Source organism: Oryx dammah, unplaced genomic scaffold (assembly GCF_014754425.2).
Source record: "Oryx dammah isolate SB20612 unplaced genomic scaffold, SCBI_Odam_1.1 HiC_scaffold_1, whole genome shotgun sequence".
Taxonomy (NCBI): Eukaryota; Metazoa; Chordata; class Mammalia; order Artiodactyla; family Bovidae; genus Oryx; species Oryx dammah.
Window position 1 is genome coordinate 11,970,369 of NW_024070185.1, and position 22,519 is coordinate 11,992,887.

Sequence of the window (22,519 nt, forward strand, 5' to 3'; positions counted from 1 at the left end):
ATTGAACTGAACAACATTTTAAAAGAATAGAAACAAAAATCATAAAAGTTGGTGAAGGTAAAACCTGAGAACCTAAAATATTACCAAGGTAAAATAAATGAGAATAAAAAAGCCTAAGTGAAAAATAATTAAGTTGCAACTCAATTTGGCAGAAAAATAAGTCCTAAAATGGGGCAGAAGTGACAAACTAAATTGTTGAAAAACCATAACAAATTTCTAGCATATTGGTAAAGCCCTTTTAGATTGAGAGAAACAGCTGATAGACACATTACTTTGGTAGTGAGGGAGATTCAATACAAAAGATTTCCAGAGAAATTTCTTTGCAGGTCTTTAAAACCACCTGTTTCTGACTTTAGCCCTGGCAATTCGATATGGCCCGTGTGACTGAAGTCCTGGCATGCACAGCTTTGTGGATCTTGATGTGGTTCTCTCTGCCTGTGTTTCTTCCTGTTGTATCTTTCTGTGTGTTCCTCTATGTGTGAATTGCCTGTATCCCTGTCTCTCCGTGCATATTTCTGTCTTGTCATGTAAGTTTTCATGTCTGTGTGTATGTGTCTGTGATTCTCCCTTTCTGTTTCTCATTGTCTCTCATTGTCCCTCTGCTTATCTCTCTTTATCTCTTCTATGTCCCTGTGACTGTATGTGAAGCATATCTGTGTGCTTGTCTGTGAGTGTACATCTCTTTGCCTGTCTATGACTCAGTATGTCTACTCTTTGGGTGTCTGAATCTCTATGTGGCCTCTTCTGTGAGTTTATTTGTATGTTTCTCTGTGTGAATCCTTCTCATATGAATCTCTTTTCCTGACACTTAATTGAGAGCAGACATAAACTCAGTCTGTGCCTAAAACAAAAGATGGAAAAGCCAGGGACTTTCCTGTGGACTTAAGTGACTGATATTCCTCAAAGTGGCTTGGTTAGTCGATAGTAATCCTCCACCTCCTCCACCGCTCTCCCCACCCTTCAGAAATCACAGGGCATGGGGAACCTGTGTCTTTGAGTGCCTTACCATGAACCCACAGTATCAGACACACTTCTTCAGGCCTTGTCTCAAATTCACATAACAAGACAGAAAACTCCCAACACTGAAGGCAGTATTGTTATTCATTCCAGTGATCCTAATCCTAAAATAATCCTGAAAGTGAAAATGTTAAGTCACTCATCCGATTCTTTGTGACGCCACGGACTGTAACACCCAGGGCTCCTCTGTCCATGGCATTCTCCAGGTAAGAATATTGGAATGGGTTGCTATCCCCTTCTCTTAGCAGTTTGGCAGGCAACACCCTTTTCTGCCTCATTTCCTGCCTGCACCATCAGTTAGAAGATACTGTCTGCCTTTTCCTTCATAAATTCCTGACTTTGAGACCTGTCATGTCCTGATCCAGATGTTACATGGTTTTTCCTCCTTAGTCCTCATAGGAGCACTCCCAGTCTGGCCCTTAATACCTGGGTCGGAAAGATCGGCTGAGGGAGGAAATGACAACCCACTCCAGTATTCTTCCCCGGAGAATCCCATGGGCAGAGGAGCCTAGTGGGCTTCAGTCCATGGGGTTGCAAAGAGTCGGGCACTTTTTGATTGAGCACACTAAGCTACTTCTCCAGGTCAGACTTTTCTTCTTCTATTCTTTTATTCTTCCTTTCCTATTCTTTTTTCCATCTTTGGACATTCCAAAACTAACACTCTTTTTGCATTTCTTCATGAATAGTCCCCATTGCATGTCCTGATAAAATACAGTTCTGATGCTTCCAAAGGTCTTTTTAAAATTTACAAGTCCCAGATATGTCTGACAAGTCAGATAATAAGAGATGTCAGTGATCTTTAGATATCTGTAAAGAAAAGGACTGATGCCCAAGTCCCAGTCTCTGTGCTGGTAGTATGGCCTTGAAGGAGGTACTTCTCTAGGTGACTCTGTGTATGTGAAAAATGAGGGATTAGATTTTATAACTGCTAAGATAGGGTTGATCATCGTAGAGACAAATTTTCACTGAAATAAAAACATGTATTGCCACTCAACTTATGACACTTAAGGAATTAAAAATTACAATCTTCCATGCTCGTGTTTCAGTCAACCAAATATTAGTTTACTTTCTCAAACTAAATTTGCATTTATATTTTTCACATGATTTATAATTTGGTTTAGTTTGTATTTCCTAGTTTGCACTTTTGTAAAACTTCAACTGAAAAATAATCCAACTGACTAATATTCATTTCACTGCTAAGAGGCAGAATTAAGTCCTTAATTTTATCCTTCATTATGAATTCCAACAACTTAGTTTATATTCATTCATTTATAGTACATTAATTGCCTTTTTCCACACATGAGAAGTTTGAATCTAACATATTTAGACTAGAGCGAATTTACTGAGACTAAATGCACTATATTTAATTTTTTCATCACAAAACAACAATTCTGTTTAAGACAGCAGGACATCAAGTCCATTAATGCCTTTGGCTGTCTAGTTTTCCTGAGAATGAACTTGGATTATCTTCTTGAAAGATAGGATGCTATTTCTTCATGCTTTTAGAAACTATTTTCTAAGGAATCAGTTCAGTCCAAGACTATAACCAAATAATGTAGTAAACAAATTGTAAAAGAAAAAAGATCAGAATAAAGAAAAAGACAGTTGGTTAATTAAAATGTGGACGGGGAAAAGAATAGAATGTTGATTAAACAATGTTGAAATTATTTCAGTGGGCACATCCAAGAACATAAATTTTAAATTATGAGATAATTTTTAAGACTGTGGCTTCAGAGATTTCTGCCATGCACGAAAAGGGTGCTGATACTATTATTAGCTAAGTTGTAAGGCATTATGCCTGCAAAAGCTCTGCTATGGCTCAAAACTCTCAGCTAACTTAAGCTCATTAGCTGATGCAAAGAAAAATAATAAAGTAGAAAAAACATATAAATGGAACCAAATCCCATAATTTATATATTACTAATTTCCTGTATCTCTAGTAGTAGTAGTTAGTAGTGTTATTCGCTCAGTTGTGTCTGACTGAGATCCCATGGACCATAGTCCACCAGGCTCCTCTGTCCATGGAATACTGGAGCGGGTTGACATGCCCTCCGCCAGAGGATCTTCCCAACCCAGGGATCGAACATGGGTTTCCTGCATTGCAGACAGATTCTTTACTGTTTGAGCTACAGAGGTCCTGTATCTCTATTTTTATTTAACTGCCATATAATAATAACAGTGAATTAAAACATCACTACCATTGTGTTTTTTCATTATTCCTAGTATTTGTAACAGAATTTTCTCTTTATATATTGGAATACCTTGCTATTTGTTGGATATATCTCTCTATATAGATTCAGTGTATCTGTGCCTTTCATCATTATTTAAGTCTTCTTTCTTATTTCACCTTAAAATATTTCCCATAAATTTTACTTACTTACAAAAGAGGAGGGAAAGAATGGTGGGAATATTTATATCAAACAGATAGTTTTGTCTACTCTTTTTATTTTAGCCTTTGAATTTTACTTTAAGCATGTCTTTTGCATATGGAAAAACTTACTTTAATTTCAAAATCATACTCTTGATTCTACATCCTACCTTTCAGTTTTTATATCTCTCTTTAAAAAAATATTTTTTAAATTATTAAAGTATGGTAACACATTTGCAGGAGATTTGGAAAATACAGAACAAGATTACATATAGTTCCACTATATATTACAATTATTTTTTAAGTAGATAAAGATTTTTAGTTGGAGTTTCAATGTCAAACTCTCAAAAATTAATAGAATGAATATACAGAGAAGTATAAGGATATGGTAGACCACATCTCTCCTTTTATCTGTATAAAATGTACTGGTACTTGGTTTTATTCAGCTTTGTATCTTTTATTGGATTAATCATGATTGTTTTAAATTAAAAAATTAAGTGAATTGCTACAAATGGAAATGGCACCCCACTCCAGTCCTCTTGCCTAGAAAATCCCATGGACGGAGGAGTCTGGTGGGCTGCAGTCCATGGGGTCGCAAAGAGTCGGACACGACTGAGTGACTTCCCTTTCACTTTTCACTTTCCTACATTGGAGAAGGAAATGGCAACCCACTCCAGTGTTCTTGCCTGGAGAATCCCAGGGACGGGGGAGCCTGGTGGGCTTCTGTCAATGGGGTCGCACAGAGTCAGACACAACTGAAGCAACTTAGCAGCAGCAGCATATATATATATATATATATATATGAATAGTATTGCTTATCTTAAAACTTTTCAGGCTGTTATTAATCTTTTCTATACCTCAAATAGCCCATGATGACTATGGACCTGATTATATGGGAAAGAGAAATACTGTATTTTATGATTCTATCTTTTCAGTCCTCAGGATACTATTAATCTAACTAGAACCAGGGAAACATTGCTATGGATTTTTATATTGTGTACTTCATGCAGTGTGTTTGTTTCAACACTTAGATAATTCTGAGGTGCTGCAGGCTTTGCTGTCAGGGTCTTCATTTACTGGCCTCTTCAGTTAATGGATCTGTCAGCACTCATTTTCATCAATAACATCCCTGCTCAAAAATTCTTTCTGAAACTCAGCCTTCAATATCTGGAGGTATTTCCTTAAGAAACTTTTGGTGAAAGGGCATATTTCCTAACTATCCAAAGATGTAGTGAATAATTCTTTTTCTTCCATATTTGAAGATCAATATGGTTGCACAGGCAGTTCTTGAAATATGCCCTTCTCTCCCAGAATTTCTCATGTAACTCTAATTTTATTTCCAAGTAGAATGATTTTGTCCTTAATAGCTTATACATTTACTTATATTACATTTATAGTTTTATGAGATAAGTTACTCATGAGGGCTCTCTTAAATACCCTGCTTTATGACTTTTTTGAGGCAAATAATAGAGCTCCAATACCTTGGCCTAAGTATTGGAGCTTCAGCTTATTTTCTGCCCCTTTGTAATTTAAGCATGCTCAGATAATTTTCTTTGGTTAAGAAAAAGTGGGAGTGACATGCGGTATGTGACTTTAAAAAGATAGCAGTAACACTTCAGTTTTAAGTCATCAAATTAACAAATATCCAAGTGAATAATATGTGAAGATGAATATACTGAACAGCTTTCCCTTTGCACAAACTATAAAGGTGTGTGCAAATCACCTGGTGGGAGATGGAAACTTCATCAGCCAGAGTCCCTGAGGAAGAAGCAGAGTCCTCCACTCACCCAGTTTTCATTGTCCTTGTCTTATAAGAAAGAATTTAATTCTATCTCATATTTGGAAGTTTCTACTTTAGCACAAGTGGTCTATTTGACCTATATCTTTATGATCACACCTCTTTGTTATTGCAAATATAGCCCCAGTGTGTCCCATCTATTTTGCATATTTTCTCCTATTTACTCAAGAGGAAATATCCTTGATTATATGCAGGATTATCAATCTTGTGCTAGTTAGTCTTATCCTCTGATAATACCTAGTCATAGCTCAGGTCTCTGAGATTAGTTCATCAGATTCATCACCTTTTCTGAAGGGAGCTAAATAATATTCCTAATTGCCTTCATCTTGGCGAAACACAAGGAATCATAGTTTGAATAGAGATATGTAATGGGTATCCCTCTCCCTCATCTCTTTACTCTTTTAGGTTCTAGATAACTTCGATATTTATTTTCTTTGATCCTATTGTGCTCCATATAATAGAGATTCCATCCTTTACTGATTTCAGCAAAATTTTTAGCCTATTTAATGCAATATCCATTTTACGATATCTTTTCAAAATCTACTCTCTGGTGTCATACAAAGGACATTGTCACTTCAAGGATTAGTTACTTGCATTTACTTACATTTAAAATACTCAGGTAAGAAAACTCTTGGATGAATCTCTAAAGAATATCAGGGTCCAGGAAATAAAGCCAAACATAAGTAACTGATAAGGTAGTAGATTGGGGTATCAAACTTATAAACTGGTAGAGAAACATTGGAGGATGAGCAAAAGTTGATAATCAGTTTGCTGGGGAGAGAGTATGTCGGATATTTTTTATGTCTTATATCATTTCTGTTCAGGAAATCTCCTCTTACACAATTTTACAGATGAGAAAATTGAGTTCAGAGAAGTTGAAGAATAGAATGAGGATCTCAGATAGCAAGTAAGGGCTTCCCACATGGCATTAGTGGTAGAGAACCTTCCTGCCAGTGCAGGAGACATAAGAGATGCTGGTTCCATCCCTGGGTGTGGAAGATCCCCTGGAGGAGGGCATGACAATCCACTCCAGTATTCTTGCCTGGAGAATCCCATGGACAGAGGAGCCTGGAGGGCTATAGTCCATGGGGTTGCAAAGAGTTGGACATGACTGAAGTGACTTAGCATAGATCATGGTTTATAAGTTAAATTTGTCATCATGCCTACACCACCCTGCTTTCTGGGAAGCAGGAGATTTTGTTACTGAGTCCAAACTCATACTGCTTGCCAAATGACAGGCCAATATATGGAGAGACAAATTTGGGGGGTGAGAAATAAAGGTTTTATTAAAAAAGCCAGCTTTTTGAGAAGATGGTGGACTAGTGTCCCAAAGAACCATCTTGCTGGGGTTTGGATGCTAGTTCCTTTTATAGAGCAAAAGGGGGAAGGGGGTAAGGAGGTAAAGCTTAAAAGGCTAAGTTGCTGCAAATATTTCCTGGTTCTAATTTTTTCCTTTCTGCATCCATTCATAGATGGGCTTGATGAGAATATTTGCTGTGAGCTTAAACAAAGTTTTTTTCTGCTTAATACTAAGACATGGGGAGGCAGGAATTCCAGAGATGAGTCACTATGTATACTGTAAGGTGTAGGCCGTGCCATGCTAAGTTGCTTCAGTCGTGTTTGACTCTTTGTGACCGTATGGACTATAGCCCACCGGGTTCCTCTGTCCATGGGATTTTCCAGATAAGACTGGAGTGGGTTGCCATTTCTTTCTCCAAAGGTATAGGCAACATCCCTTTAATGACTGACTTGTAGCAAAAACAATAGACTACAAAGATTAAAGCAAAAGAAACAGATATAATATGGAATCAGATTTTTCTGCTCTACAAAATTTTATCCTTTGACCAAAGAATAGTCACTAGAACTTTAGTAATGCTTTTGTCTAGTTTATGTCTGTATAATTCCTCTGTGTTTAATTCCTGATGCTTTCAGGAGAGGGCCAGGGCACACACACCAGGGGACAGACAGCATTTCCAGGTCTGACGCTACTATACTGCTCTTATTAGATGATAACATTCATGGCCCCTGCTTTCATTTCGACCTTTTCTACAGAGGCTTGCCCAGAGCCAATCAGTGATAATTCAGGCCACCTGGCTTCTTTTGCTGGACTATCACTTCTGACCAGTTACTAATCAAAAGTTCTCCAATACTTTCTATTCTATAAAATATTGTCATATCAAAACTAATTCCTATTAATCACTTTACAAAATGTGGTAATTTGGTGGGGGGAACTGAATGGGGACAGGCAGTCTATAAGTTGATAAAGGGCATAAAATCATACACAGGAAGCAAGATATAAGAGCTCTGAAGGTAAATACTGAGGGATTAGCAAAAACTCTTTAAAGAAAGTTAGCCTTTCAAAGACTGTGGAAATTCTGGATTCAAGGCAAAGATCCAAGGGGTAGAGGAGCAACTAGAGGCAATCAGCATAAGCTGTGAAATAAGCAAAAAATGACTTTACATCATATCTATGATATGAGAGACCATACCACGGGGGACTTCTCTGGTGGCTCAGCTGGTAAAGAATCCACCTGAAAGACCAGGAGGAGACTTTGGTTACAACCCTGGGCTGGGGAGAGCCCTTGGAGAAGATAATGGCCAACCTCTCCAATATTCTTGCCTGGAGAATCCGATGGACAGAGGAGCCTGGCAGGCTACAGTTCATGGGGTCACAAAGAGATGGACATGACTGAGCAGCTAACACTATGATATGATAAAAAGATGTAGTTGGAAAACACAGGGAAGGATGGAGAGATTTAGAGGCAGGAGAAGGGATGTTGGAGGGATCCAATAGACTAGATGATGAGATTTAGATGAGAGTGGTTTCATCTTCCTTGTAGATATACCATAGAGTAAAGAGGTTATCCAGTGCAATTGGCTTCCATCACTGACAGTGAAAAGTCTCAGGTGCTTTGATGTCTTCTCATTTGCTTTCATATTCTGCAGTTTACTATGCTGTGATTCAAAGAAGGTGTTTTTTTTTTTTTTTTTTAACTCAGAGATTCTTCTATCTAAAAATTGTTTTTTAAATCAATTCTGAAAAATGTGAAGCACCAGAATGTTGGTTTTGACTCCTTCTTTTTATTCTGGGTGGATTTCCAGTTAAAGGCTGTTAGGACTTCTTGTTGGTCATTGATTTCACCTAACCTCTCTTTCATAGTTTCATGTCATAACTTCAATTCTGAGTTGAATTATGAATAATCTCTTCATATTTCTCTTACAGTTTGTTGATGTTCTCAACAGCTCGGCTGCATCATTTCAGCACATCAAGTGAATTTTAACTTTCAGTGATTATATTTTGTATCCCTTTAAATATAGTCCTGATCACTTTCAGTTGTTTCATTTCTTTATATTTTCTGTATCTCCTATTATTTCTTTAAATATTGTGACTGTACTGCATACATTGGTTCTTAGTATCCATACTCTGTGTATCTTATTCTGCAGTCTGTGTTCTTGATTAGGTTATTGTGTTTCCTCACATTTTTAGATGCAATAATTACAAGCTGTTTTTTGGAACTTTAATCTTCACAACCTGCATTGAGATTATTAACCTTTGTTTCTGCCAGTACTAGGGAGTGCTACTAATCTGGAAACAAAATTTTATAAAATTTCATCTCTTGAATGTAGATTTCACTTCATGAGAGTGTGGTAAAAGTCAAATCCCAGGACTGTATGAGAGAAGTGCTAGGTATAGAATTATTAAGGAAGATAAGATTACTTTACCAGCCTAAGTCTAACAGACACAGCTCGTCTTTCTTTTTGCTTCATTTGGCCACCATGACAATTTTTCTATGTATCCCCTTTCCATCAACATAGTTATTCTGGGTACCTGTCTTAATGGGTAACAGCTCAGGTTTTGCTCCTAGACTTGTCAGACCAACTTGTCCCACTGAGTTACTGAAAACCAGCGAAGTTCAAGGTTTTTGGATTAAACACACCTCCAGGGAAGCCCTGGTTTCTGTGTGGATTTTCAACTCCATCTTTAGCTCAATGTTTTTTGTATTGCTTTGTGTTTTGTGAGGATTTTTGGTTTTGGTGTTATGGCTCATGGAAGACATCACTTATAGTTTTGTAAACTCCGTAATGCTCTCCCAAGTGTGTGAGATATAATTTAAGGAGTATTTAAGTGTTTAGTAGAGGAAGGACATTTCAGAATAGAATATTTATTTTATGAACCTTTAAAACAGAAAAGTATGACAGACTGAATAATAATCCATAATTTCCCACCCATGGATTTCCCTGGTGGCTCAAACAGTAAAGAATCTGCCTGCAATGCAGGAGACCCAGGTTCAATTCCTGGGTTGGGAAAATCCCATGGAGTAAGAGAATGACAACCCACTCCAGTATTTTTGCCTGGGAAATCCCATGGACAGAGGAGACTGGTAGGCTACAGTCCGTGGGGTCACAAAGTGAGGAATGAGTGACTAACATAAAAATACTATATGAATATAAACAATTCAAATTACTCTGAAAGTTATAAAATAAAACTTCCCTATATTGCAACCTTCTTTCCACTCAAAGTATGTGGGTGTGTATAAAATAAATTATGTATAATAGTAGATATTATGAAAAGATGCCAAAATGACCTCTAATATTACATTAAATATTATCTGTATTATAAAAAGTATGATTATCACATCAAAGAGATCACATTTTATACACTCTTCTGTTCTTTACTTTTTTTGGCTTAATGTACCTTAGAGATTTTCCACAATAACCTATAAAAATGTACCTATTTAATTTTATTTTTATTGACGTATAAGTTGACTTACTATATTATATTAGTTTCAGGTGTACAGCATAGTAATACAATGTTTTTATAGATTATACTCCATTTAAAGTTATTACAAATATTGGCTAAATGCCATGTGCTGTAGAGTATATCTTTGTTACTTTATTATTTTGTCTTTAATACTTTATATCTTTTAATACATTAACCCTATCTTTTCTCCCCTCCAAACCTCTGCCCACTGGTAACTACTAGTTATTCTCTTTATTGATAAATCTCTTTCTATTTTGTTATATTCATTAGTATATTTTATAGGTTTCACATTTAAGTGATAACATATACTATTTGGCTTTCTCAGTCTGCATTATTTCACTGAGTGTAATTGGCCCTAGGTCCATCCCTGTTCTTGCAAGTAGCAAAATTTGTTCCTTTCTATGGCAGAGTAATATTCCACTGCATTCATATACCACATCTTCTTTATTTATTTATCTGTTGATTGACTCTCTATGCTTCCTGTACCTGGATATCTGTTACCTTTTGCACATTTGGAACATTTTCCTTCATAATTACATCAAACACATTTTATACTGCTTTCTCTTCTTTTCAGTTCAGTCACTCAGTCATGTCCGACTCTTTGCGACCCCATGGACTGCAGCAAGCCAGGCCTCCCTGTCCATCACCAACTCCCAGAGTTTACTCAAACTCATCTCCATTGAGTTGGTGATGCCATCCAGCCATCTCATCCTCTGTCGTCCCCTTCTCCTACCCTCCATCTTTCCCAGCATCAGGGTCTTTTCAAATGAGTCAGCTCTTCACATCAGGTGGCCAAAGTATTGGTATTTCAGCTTCAACATCAGTCCTTCCAATGAATATTCAGGACTGACTTCGTTTAGGATAGACTGGTTGAATCTCCTTGTTGTACAAGGGACTCTCAAGAGTCTTCTCCAACACCACAGTAAAAAGCATCAATTCTTTGGCACTAAGCTTTCTTTATAGTCCAGCTCTCACATCAATACATGACTACCAGAAAAACCATAGCCTTGACTAGATGGACCTTTGTTGGCAAAGTAATGACTCTGCTTTTTAATATGCTATCTAGATTGGTCATAACTTTTCTTCCAAGGAGTAAGCGTCTTTTTATTTCATGGCTGCAGTCACCATCTGCAGTGACTTTGAGCCCCAAAAATAAAGTCTGACACTGTTTCCATTCTTTCCCCATCTATTTGCCACGAAGCGATGGGACTGGATGCCATGATCTTAGTTTTCTGGATGTTGAGCTTTAAGCCAACTTTTTCACCCTCCTCTTTCACTTTCATCAAGAGGCTCTTTAGTTTTTCTTCACTTTCTGCCATAAGGGTGGTGTCATCTGCATATCTGAGGTTATTGAGATTTCTCCAGGCATTCTTGATTCCAGCTTGTGCTTCATCCAGCCCAGCGTTTTTCATGATGTACTCTGCATATAAGTTAAATAAGCAGGGTGACAATATACAGTCTTGATGTACTCCTTTTCCTATTTGGAACCAGTCTGTTGTTCCATGTCCAGTTCTAACTACTGCTTCTTGACCTGCATGTAGATTTCTCAAGAGGCAGATCAGGTGGTCTGGTATTCCCATCTCTTTCAGAATTTTCCACAGTTTATTGTGATCCACACAGTCAAAGGCTTTGGCATAGTCAATAAAGCAGAAGTAGATGTTTTTCTGGAATGGTCTTGATTTTTCAATGATCCATTGGATGTTGGCAATTTGATCTCTGGTTCCTCTGCCTTTTCTAAAACCAGCTTCAACATCTGGAATTTAACAGATCACATACTGTTGAAGCCTGGCTTGGAGAATTTTGAGCATTATTTTACTAGTGTGTTTTGCTGCTGTTGCTGTTAAGTCGCTTCAGTCGTCTTGGACTCTGTGGAACCCCATAGACGGCAGCCCACTAGGTTCTCCCGTCCCTGGGATTCTCCAGGCAAGAACACTGGAGTGGGTTGCCATTCCCTTCTCCAGTGCATGAAAGTGAAAAGTGAAAGTGAAGTCGCTCAGTCGTGTCTGACTCTTTGCAACCCCATGGACCGCAGCCTGCCAGGCTCCTCCATCCATGGGATTTTCCAGGCAAGAGTACTGGAGTGAGGTGCCATCGCCTTCTTTGTACTAATGTGTGAGATGAGTACAGTTGTGCAGTAGTTTGAGCATTCTTTGGCATTGCCTTTCTTTGGGATTGGAATGAAAACTGACCTTTTCCAGTCCTGTGGCCACTGCTGAGTTTTCCAAATTTGCTGGCATATTGAGTGCAGCACTTTCAAAGCATTATCTTTCAGGATTTGAAAGAGCTCAACTGGAATTCCATCACCTCCACTAGTTTGTTTGTGGTGATGCTTCCTAAGGCCCACTTGACTTCGCATTCCAGGATGTTTGGTGGTAGTTGAATGATCACACCATCATGATTATCTGGGCCATGCAGATATTTTTTGTACAGTTCTGTGTATTCTTGCCACCTCTTCTTAATCTCTTCTGCTTCTGTTAGGTCCATACCATTTCTGTCGTTTATTGAGTCCATCTTTGCATGAAATGTTCCCGTGGTATCTCTAATTTTCTTGAGGAGATCTCTAGTCTTTCTGATTCTATTGTTTTCCTTTATTTCTTTGCACTGATCACTGAGGAAGGCTTTCGTATCTCTCCTTGCTATTCTTTGGAATTCTGCATTCAGATGGGTATATCTTTCCTATTCTCCTTTGCCTTTCACTTCTCTTCTTTTCTCAGCTATTTGTAAAGCTTCCTCAGGCAGCCATTTTGCTTTATTGCCTTTCTTTTTCTTGGGGATGATCTTACTCCCTGTCTCCTGTACAATGTCACGAATCTCCATCCATAGTTCATCAGTCACTCTGTCGATAAGATCTAGTCTCAAATCTATTTCTCACTTCCACTATATAATCGTTAGGGATTTTATTTAGGTCATACCTGAATGGTCTAAAGGTTTTCCCTACTTTCTTCCATTTCAGTCTGAATTTGGCAATAGGGAGTTCATGATCTGAGCCACAGTCTGCTTCTGTTCTTGTTTTTGCTGAGTGTATCGAGCTTCTCCATCTTTGGCTGAAAAGAATGTAATCAATCTGATTTTGGTGTTTGCCATCTGGTGATGTACATGTGTAGAGTCTTCTCTGGTGTTGTTGAAAGTGGGTGTTTGCTATGACCAGTGCGTTCTTTTGGCAAAAGTCTATTAGCCTTTGCCCTGCTTCATTCTGTACTGCAAGGCCAGATTTGCCTGTTACTCCAGATGTTTCTTGACTTCCTACTTTTGCATTCCAGTCCCCTATAATGAAAAGGACAAATTTTTTGGGTGTTAATTCTAGAAGGTCTTGTAAGTCTTCATAGAACCATTCAACTTCAGCTTCTTCAGCATTACTGGTCAGGGCATAGACTTGGATTACCATGATATTGGATGGTTTGCCTTGGAAACGAACAGAGATCATTCTCTCATTTTTGAGACTGCATCCAAGTACTGCATTTCAGACTTTTTTGTTGACTGTGATGGCTACTGCATTTCTTCTAAGGAATTCTTGCCTGCAGTAGTAGATATAATGGTCATCTGAGTTACATTCACCCATTCCAGTCCATTTTAGTTGGCTGATTCCTAAAATGTTGACGTTCACTCTTGCCATCTCCTGTTTGATCTCTTTCAATTTGCCTTGTTCATGGACCTAACCTTCCAGGTTCCTATGCAGTATTGCTCTTTATAGCATTGGACCTTGCCTCCATCACCAGTCACATCCACAACTGGGTGTTGTTTTTGCTTTTGTTCCATCTCTTCATTCTTTCTGGATTTATTTCTCCACTGATCTCAAGTAGCATACTGGGCACCTACCGACCTGGGGAGTTCATCTTTCAGTGTCCTATCTTTTTGCCTTTTCATACTGTTCATGGGGTTCTCAAGGCAAGAATACTGAAGTGTTTTACCATTCCCTTCTCCAGTGGACCACATTTTGTCAGAACTCTCCACGATGACCCACCTGTCTTGTGTGGCCCTACGTGGAATGGCTCATAGTTTCATTGAGTTAGACAAGGCTTTGGTCCATGTGATTCAGTTGGTTAGTTTTCTGTGATGGTGGTTTTCAATCTGTCTGCCCTCTGATGGAGAAGGATAAAAGCTTTATGAAAGCTTCTAGATGGGATTCCATGGAATTCTCCAGGCCAGAATACTGAAGTGTGTAGCCTTTCCCTTCTCCAGGGGATCTTCCCAAACCAGGGATCAAACCCAGGTCTCCCACATTGCAGGTGGATTAGTTACCAGCTAAGCCACAAGGTAAGCCTGAGAATACTGGAGTGAGTAGCCTATCCCTTCTCCAGTGGATCTTCCCAACCCAGGAATCAAACCAGTGTCTCCTGCCTTCAGGTGGATTCTTTACCAACTGAGCTATCAGGGAAGCCCCTTCTCCTTTTGCTGCTGCTACTGTTGCTAAGTCGCTTCAGTCGTGTCCAACTCTGTGCGACCCTGCAGACAGCAGCCCTCGGAGACCCCTATAATGTGAATGTTACTACTGTTACTGTTATCCCCTAAACTGTTTTCATTTTTTGTTTCATTTTTGCTGTCTAAAATGGATGATTTCTATTATTCTGTATTTAGGATCACTTATGAGTTCTTTTTTATCACCTAGTCTGGTATTAATTCCTTCTAGTGTTTTTTGTTGTTGTTATTGTACTCTTCAATTCTATTTCTTAAACCAATACAGAATTGTAAAGTAAAATAAAAAATAAATAAATTAAAAAAAAAAACTAAAAAAAAATTTTTTTTTTAGTTCCTTGTTAAAACGCTCTGTTCATCTGTTCTTTTCCCTGTTTCAGTTAGCATTATTATTAATAATGCTTTTAACTCTTTATCTGATAAAGTATTTCTCTCTTTTTCATTAGGTTTTTTTTTTTTTTTTTTTTTTTTTTTTTTTTTCCCTTTGGAACAAATTCCTCTGTCTCATCATTCACTTAACTTTCTTTGTCTCTATGAAATTAGGTGAAATAGTTACCTACCCTGGTCTTGAAGGAGTGTCCTTCTGTGGGAGCATTGCTATGTAGTCTACATGTGCCCAGTGGCTTTGGTGGAAGATCTGTGTCTGGCATGATCAGGGCTCATGTCTTCCACGAGGGTGAGTTGGCAGCTCTCACACTGGTGGGAGGTGGGAATGGAGATGGAGGGGCTAGAGCTGGAACCAGGTGTGAGCCAAAGCTTCTCCTATGATCATTGGCTAACACTGCCCTGCTGAGGTGGGTTCATGTCTTAGAGTTCTGGAGCAGAAACCTGACGGTTGGATCCAAGTGGGTTCCATTCCCTCTAAGTTTGTGCCCTTCCTCCTCTGAGCAATAGCACTTTTAACCCAGAAAGGAGTAGTGCTGGAACAAGAGGGGCCAGGATAGGCATCCAGTGAGGTCTGATGTTCATGGCAAGACAGTGTTGCCACATAAGTTTGAGATCCATACTGTTTCTGATGTAATGCTTCCATGAATGCCAGTAATGACCACTCTCACTCTGTTTGGAAGCTGGCTCTTTCCACCCATCCATGCTCTCTCCTTGGCCCTGGCAGCCTTTGCCCTAGTGTGGAGCAGCAGCAGAGCCACAGGGACTAGAGTGGGCACTCAGCGTGGTCCAGGGTGACCAGGATAGTAATGGAAACCAGCCAGAGTCTCAGACAGTTTAATTCTGCTTCCTCTGCCTTGTTCCCAGGAGAAAGCAAGCACATGTGTCTTCTTCACGAGCAAAAGTCTAGGTTTCTTACAGCCCTTGTGTTCGTACTACTGGTTTTCAAGCTAGATAAGGGGGACTTGTCTTCCCAATATCAGACCCCAGGGCTGGAGTGTCCACTATGTGCTTTGAACAGCTCACTCTCCAGGGAGGATCTCCAGGCTGGTATAATCCCCTTCCTTGTCTGTGTCCTCCTCCTAGGGGTACAGGTTTCCATGACTGATGCTCTTTCCTTTCTACCTAACTCCATTTGGATCTTTCTTTACACCCTTGGTTGTATGAGTCCCTCTGCCAGTTTGTTTTCAATGAGAAGTGCTCCTTACATAGATACATTTTTGATGTGTTCATAGGGGGAGGTGAGCTCAGTGTCCTACTCTGCCATCTTGATAGCCTCCCCACGATAATGTACCTGTTTAATTTTAAGCTTCATAGTTTTCCATGTATAGATGAATCAGTGTATTTGATATTTTATTGTTTAGTGGATATTTTAGTTTAATTCCTCACTTTTTTTCAACACACACAGAAGTAAGGATGCTACAAGCAAGGTTGCCTATTTCTTAGAATTTCACACATATAAACCAGCAGGGGAATTCCGGGGTCAGAAGGTCTCTGAGTAGTGATGAATGCCCATTTATGAACATTATTTGGTGAATAAGAAATAACTGTTTGCTTTTATTCTTCTAATTGCAGTTATTAGTGTAGCTAGAGAAGGGAAAAGCCTATAAGAGACCAATGGAAGAAAAATTTTCCTGAGGGAATCTTTGGTTCAAAAATAAATATGGTAGGGGTTGTGGGGAGTATTGAATTGTATTAGCATATTTGTAACCATTGCCCTTTGAAAATGAATTGCCTTGGTTTACATTAAAACCCTAGAATAATTTTATTGTATTTTATTTTTTTGAAGCTTGTCTTTTTTTTAATTTTAATTTTTATTTATTTATTTATTTTTAAAATTTATTTATTTATTTATTTTTTATTTTACTTTACAATTCTGTATTGGCTTTGCCATACATTGACATGAATCCACCACGGGTGTACATGCGTTCCCAAACATGAAAAATGTAAGAAAGTAAGAAAAAAATTAAACTGTGAAACGAGAGAAAAAGCCCAAGAATGTAGAATATAGCTATTTTTATTGGTCCTTGAATTTATCATGAAGACCTATATTTCCATCTTATATTTGGAATGTGGTAGCTGTGCACCATTTTATTTTTTAAAACCCTTTTAATTTTGTATTGGGGTATAACCAATTAACCATGTTGTGATAGTTTCAGGTGAACAGCAAAGAGACTCAGCCATGCATTACATGCGTCTATTTTCCCCTCAACCTCCGTCATATCTGGCTGCCACATAACACTGAGTGGAGTTCTCTGTGCTATGCACTATTTTAATGCTAGTTTTCAACTTCTCATCCTCCCACTGCCTCCCTCCGCCACCACCTTGAGAGGCAGACTCCATGTTTTCATCAATAGTACTTCATGTTTTGCTGTTGGGCTACTTGTCTGCATCCACTATTTCTTGTGAGACCACGCTGAAAACAAATAAATGAGCACTCTTCACGCTTCAAAAGGAGACCCAAAGGGAAGAAGAATGAAATTGGGGGCAAAAGGTTAAGAGAGGAAAGATGTAGTCACTCTTTTTCTGGACCAATACATTGTGGTTTCTGTTTGAGTGAGCAATTACAGACCTCTGGTTAGCCAAGTCTCTGGACTTTCGCCCCAAACTTTGATAATTTGGTCCTCAGTGTAGTTGTCTTTGAATTTTTCATGCATTTTTTTCTTGGTGTTCTGAGTCAAAATGACTCAGGTAAAAACTTCCCATTCTCTATAATAAATTTCCAATTTCGATCTGCTGTGGTAACCGTACTAAGGTGTTTCTCTATTTCTCTGTCTCCCTCACACACACAATGTTCTGCAGTCTCAGAGCCAATGCAAGGAGAATCTAATATGAGAAATCATATATCAGAATATCAACCCTATGGTTTGTATATATCCACACAGGAGTATACAAGTATTTATTAATAAATATCCTTTTGTCTTCACATTTCTATTTATACATCTATGATATCATATCTACTTTCCAGCATGTCTGTTCTCTGCTATTTGTACTCATTTATAGGCAATGATAAACATAAGTGTGTACATGCAGCTGAAAGATATACATGCACACAAATATACATGTGTATATATGTATATATGGACTTTCCTAGTGGCTCAGCAGTAAAGAATATGCCTGTGATGTAGGAGATGCAGGTTCAATCCCTGAGTCCAGAAGACCCCCCGGAGAAGGAAATGGCAACCCAGTCTAGTATTCTTGCCTGGGAAATCCCATGGATAAAGGAGCCTGGCACGCTACAGTCCATGGGGTCACAAAAGAGTCAGACATGATTTACTGACTAAACACACGTATATGTATATACACACACAAAAACATGTACATCAGTGTGTGTGTTCACTATATCCATATAATTATTTTAGCTTTATGATAGCTGCTGTTGATAAAAATTAATCTATAGTCAATCTAAAAGAGAAATGGAAAATTTTATTTGAGTCCACATGAGTATAAGGTCAGTATATATGTGACTTTGGTGAAGGGGTACATGCAAGCAAGGTCATATCTTGGTGGAGAGTGACTACTCATTGGGAGGAGCAAGTATCTTAGTTCAGAGTTTTAGTGCTTTTCTAAGTATGAGAAGATGCAAGAAATTGGGTTCATAAGATTTTCTCCTACAAATATCTATCTAAAAGCCAATTCTGCCATTTTCCCCAGAATGCGAAGTGTCTCATCCTGATCTTTGCTCTAAATTCCTTTCAGGGTGGTGCAGTATATAGGCCAGTGACTGCAGAGGCTAGTGAATTGATTCTTCCAGAACTGGACAGTAGGCAGTATTATTTATTTTACAATTCCCTCCCTTCTAGTCTTAATTTTGGCCAAGGTTTTGGAGGCATTTTGTGACTGATTTGTTCCATGGTGCTAAGAAAGCTCATTACCAGGTTGAACATGGATTTCTTTGGTAGTCCTTTTAATTTGCTGTGGGACTTCCCAGGTGGCACTAGTAGTAAAGAACCCATCTGCTAATGCAGGAGATGTTAGAGACCTGGGTTTTGATCCCTGGGTCAGGAAAACCCCCTGGAAGGGGGCACAGCAGCCCAGGACTAGGCCCTGTTAATAGTAGCCGAAAGCCTGTAGAACGCCTGTCTTACTAATCACTTATGGTCCAAGAAATGGTCTGTTTCCTCTTGTTGAGTCTTCCAGTATCTGGAGCTACATTATTATAGCCATTTATCTTACAGAACTCTATATTTCATTAATCATTTCAAGTTGCCTAGTTATCATTTTTATGAGACAGAGTCACACACTTGTTAGTGTAAGACTTAATCTTGTAAAATAGGCAGAATACAAGTAGTATTCATAGTTACATTAATACAGTCATAAGTAAGTAAACTTATCTTTTAAGAGATTTCATAGCTGGCTCCAGAGGAAGAAAAGTGGATGCTGATGGTTGAACTGGTATTTCTGCCATTGGGAAGGTTTGGTTAACACATAATGCAGATGTAAAATGCACACTTGAGAGGAGGGAGAAGGTCCAAGTGGGCAGAGCAAAATTTTATATTTAAATTTTTCTTGTCTTGCCTTAAAATATGAGTTTTCTTTCATTACTACAAAAATGAGGCTGCATGGTTCAAATGACACCTTTATTCTAATGCCAAGGAGAGGAAAATAAAGAAGAAATAATAGTTACATTTAAATACAATGCTGTCTTTTTGAAGTGTGATATCATATGCTAGGGTAAACAGAATTATCATATGGATAAAAGAATGCATTTTTTTGCAAGATAAAAGAGGAGATCAAATTAACTTTGAAGAAGCAAAAATAATATGACTTTTCTCTCTTTCGCGGTTATTTAGAAAATTTTAGTATGCTTCCCCGGAGAAGGCAATGGCACCCCACTCCAGTACTCTTGCCTGGAAAATCCCATGGACGGAGGAGCCTGGTAGGCTGCAGTCCATGGGGTCGCTATGAGTCGGACACGACTGAGCGACTTCACTTTCCCTTTTCACTTTCATGCATTGGAGAAGGAAACGGCAACCCACTCCAGTGTTCTTGCCTGGAGAATCCCAGGGATGGGGGAGCCTGGTGGGCTGCCGTCTATGGGTCGCACAGAGTCGGACACGACTGAAGAGACACAGCAGCAGCAGCAGCAGTATGCTTCCCTGGTGGCTCAGATGGTAAAGAAAAATATACTAAAGATATCTAAAGAACACAAATGGCATTTAATAAATCCTGTGACTCACCAAATTAGAGATATTGATGTGGTAATCTAAGGAAGGGGAGAATGAATAAAGGCTAAGAAGTGCTGCTGCTAAGTTGCTTCAGTCGTGTCCAACTCTGTGCGACCCCACAGACAGCAGCCCACCAGACTCCCCGTCCCTGGAATGGGTTGCCATTTCCTTCTCCAATGCATGAGTGAGTGCTACGCCAGTTATTTTACCATGCTTAACTAGAAGGCAAATATTTTCTTCTAATGAGGTTATTATTTTTTTCTATAGCAATCATTTGTTTCTCAGATTGAATTCATATAATCAGTATATTATCAGTATGTTTGTTAAAATTGGTGTTCTATCTTTTGTCTGTTAAGAAACCACCCCATGTTTTCTCAAAAGCCAAAATTGTTCATGATGGTAGATGCCTCTTCATAATGTAACTGAAATACCCCAACCACTATCACTTATTTAATTAACTTTGTAACCAACTTCTGGATCTTGAGGTTACTAGACTATAACTGGAGTTAATTACATATTTTAACATGGGGCCGAAGACAAAGAGGACAAAGTATTTTAGTTCATAGTATCAAATTTTATATCTGAGTTTTGCTTTTCCTTTCTGGAAAAATGTGCAAAATCCAGTTCCTGATTCTTCACAATTGTCTTGAGCCCTGTTACAGGATATGTGAATGTAGCTGTTAAGTTCGGTAATGATGGTCATGTGCCTATTTTCTTAGAGTTGAGAAGAGGATGGGTAATGTGACAGTCTGCAGATCAAGATGGGGCAGTTAACAAATAGGCCAGGCTCGAACGGTCACTGCCCCAGTGCGTGAAAGTAGCCTAGGTGAATTTTTGTGGATGGCACCTGAATGCTTCTCAGAACAGTTAAAGGTTTATATCCAATACTTAGATAAATTAATAATCATGATGCCAATGCACATTAGAGCACGTTAGCAATCATTTCCACAAGACAGTGGCAAATAATAAACAATAGAGCAAATCATAACAATTTAAGATGACTCTTTAAAAAAAAATTAACATGTGTGTGTGCACTCAGTTGTGTTCAACTCTTTGTGATCGCATGGAGTGTAGCCCACCAGACTCCTCTGTCCTTGGGATTTCCCAGACAAGAATACTGGAGTTGGTTGAATCCCCCAAAATGTTAATACCTACTTTTATCTTCTCTGAATCCTAGTTCTAGCTATTTTGCCCATGACTATTTATTTTCAGCACTTCCCAAGTGGTGCTAGTGGTAAAGAATCCACGCCAGTGCGGGAGACACAAGAGACGCGGGTTTGATCCTTGGGCCGAGAAGATCCTCTGGAGAAGCAAATAGCAATCCACTCCAGTCTTCTTGCCTGGGAAATCCCATGGACAGAGGAGCCTGGTGGGCTATAGTTCATGCAGTCACAAAGAGTTGGACATGGCTGAGTACACACACACGTTTATTTTCAGATGTGCTTTCTACCCCTACCCCTCCTCTCTTCCTTCTGTGTTCTTCTCTCTACAGCAGAGAGGGATATTTGAAAACTACACTTCTTGGGTCCCATTGCCCATCTTATGTTTGGTATGTTCAGTCAATCTAAGTTCTTGTTCCAAAGCAAGGGAAGGGCAGTAAGTCTAATTCTCCATCTCTCTGCTTCAGGATGATTCTTCAGCAGTGGCTCTTCTTCCATGATTCAAGTCCTTTCTGTAACAGACAGCCCTGACTTGCCACCAATTCTTCATTTATGGTCTCAGTCCCACCTGCAACCCCATATCATGGGTCTAGCTCCTGCCGGTGGGCCCTCTTCCAAAGTTGCAGCTTGCAGCTTGTAGCCACTTCTATGGGCTCATCTGGTGGTCTCTCTGGAAGTACTTTCACTGGGGCTTCAGCTCCCTACTGAGCATGGCTCCTGGACTATGATTGTGGCTCCTGGACTCATCATCTCTTCTTTATTTCATACCTCTAGTTTTAGGGAGTGCAGCCATTTCTTGCAGATGAGCTATCTCTAGGTACCTTATCTTCCCAAGTTTTCAGCTTTTCTGAAAACTCAGTGACTAGTTTGCTGAATTAAAGTCCCTAATGTGGTTCTGCTTTCTGGCCTGGCCACAGACTTGACAGAGTCATCAACTAACATGTGGAGTGCAGCCAGGTCACTAAAAAGCGAGAAAAAAGTTGAAAGGAAGGAGATGGGTGAATGAAATAAATTTGTTTTAACCAAATGTGATGATGTTTATATATATTCCACAAGAACCTTTTCTTTTGATCTCATCATTACAATGAAATTTTGATAGGGATTTGGTGAGACTCTCAACTAAAAGATGGCGTTTTAACAGAGAACTGTTAAATGTTATATTGTGTGGCAGCATAGATGGGAGCAGACTTGGGGGAGAATGGATACATGTATATGTATGGCTGAGTCCCTTACTATCCACCTGAAACTATCACAACATTGCTAATGGCTATGTGCTTGCCTACTAAGTTGGTTTAGTCATGCCCGACTCTTTGCCACCCCATGACTGTAGCATGCCAGGCTCCTCTGTCTATGGGATTCTCCAGGCAAGAATACAGGACTGGATTGCCATGCTGTCCTCCAAGGGATCATTCCTAACCCAGTGATTCAACCTGCATCTCTTATGTCTCC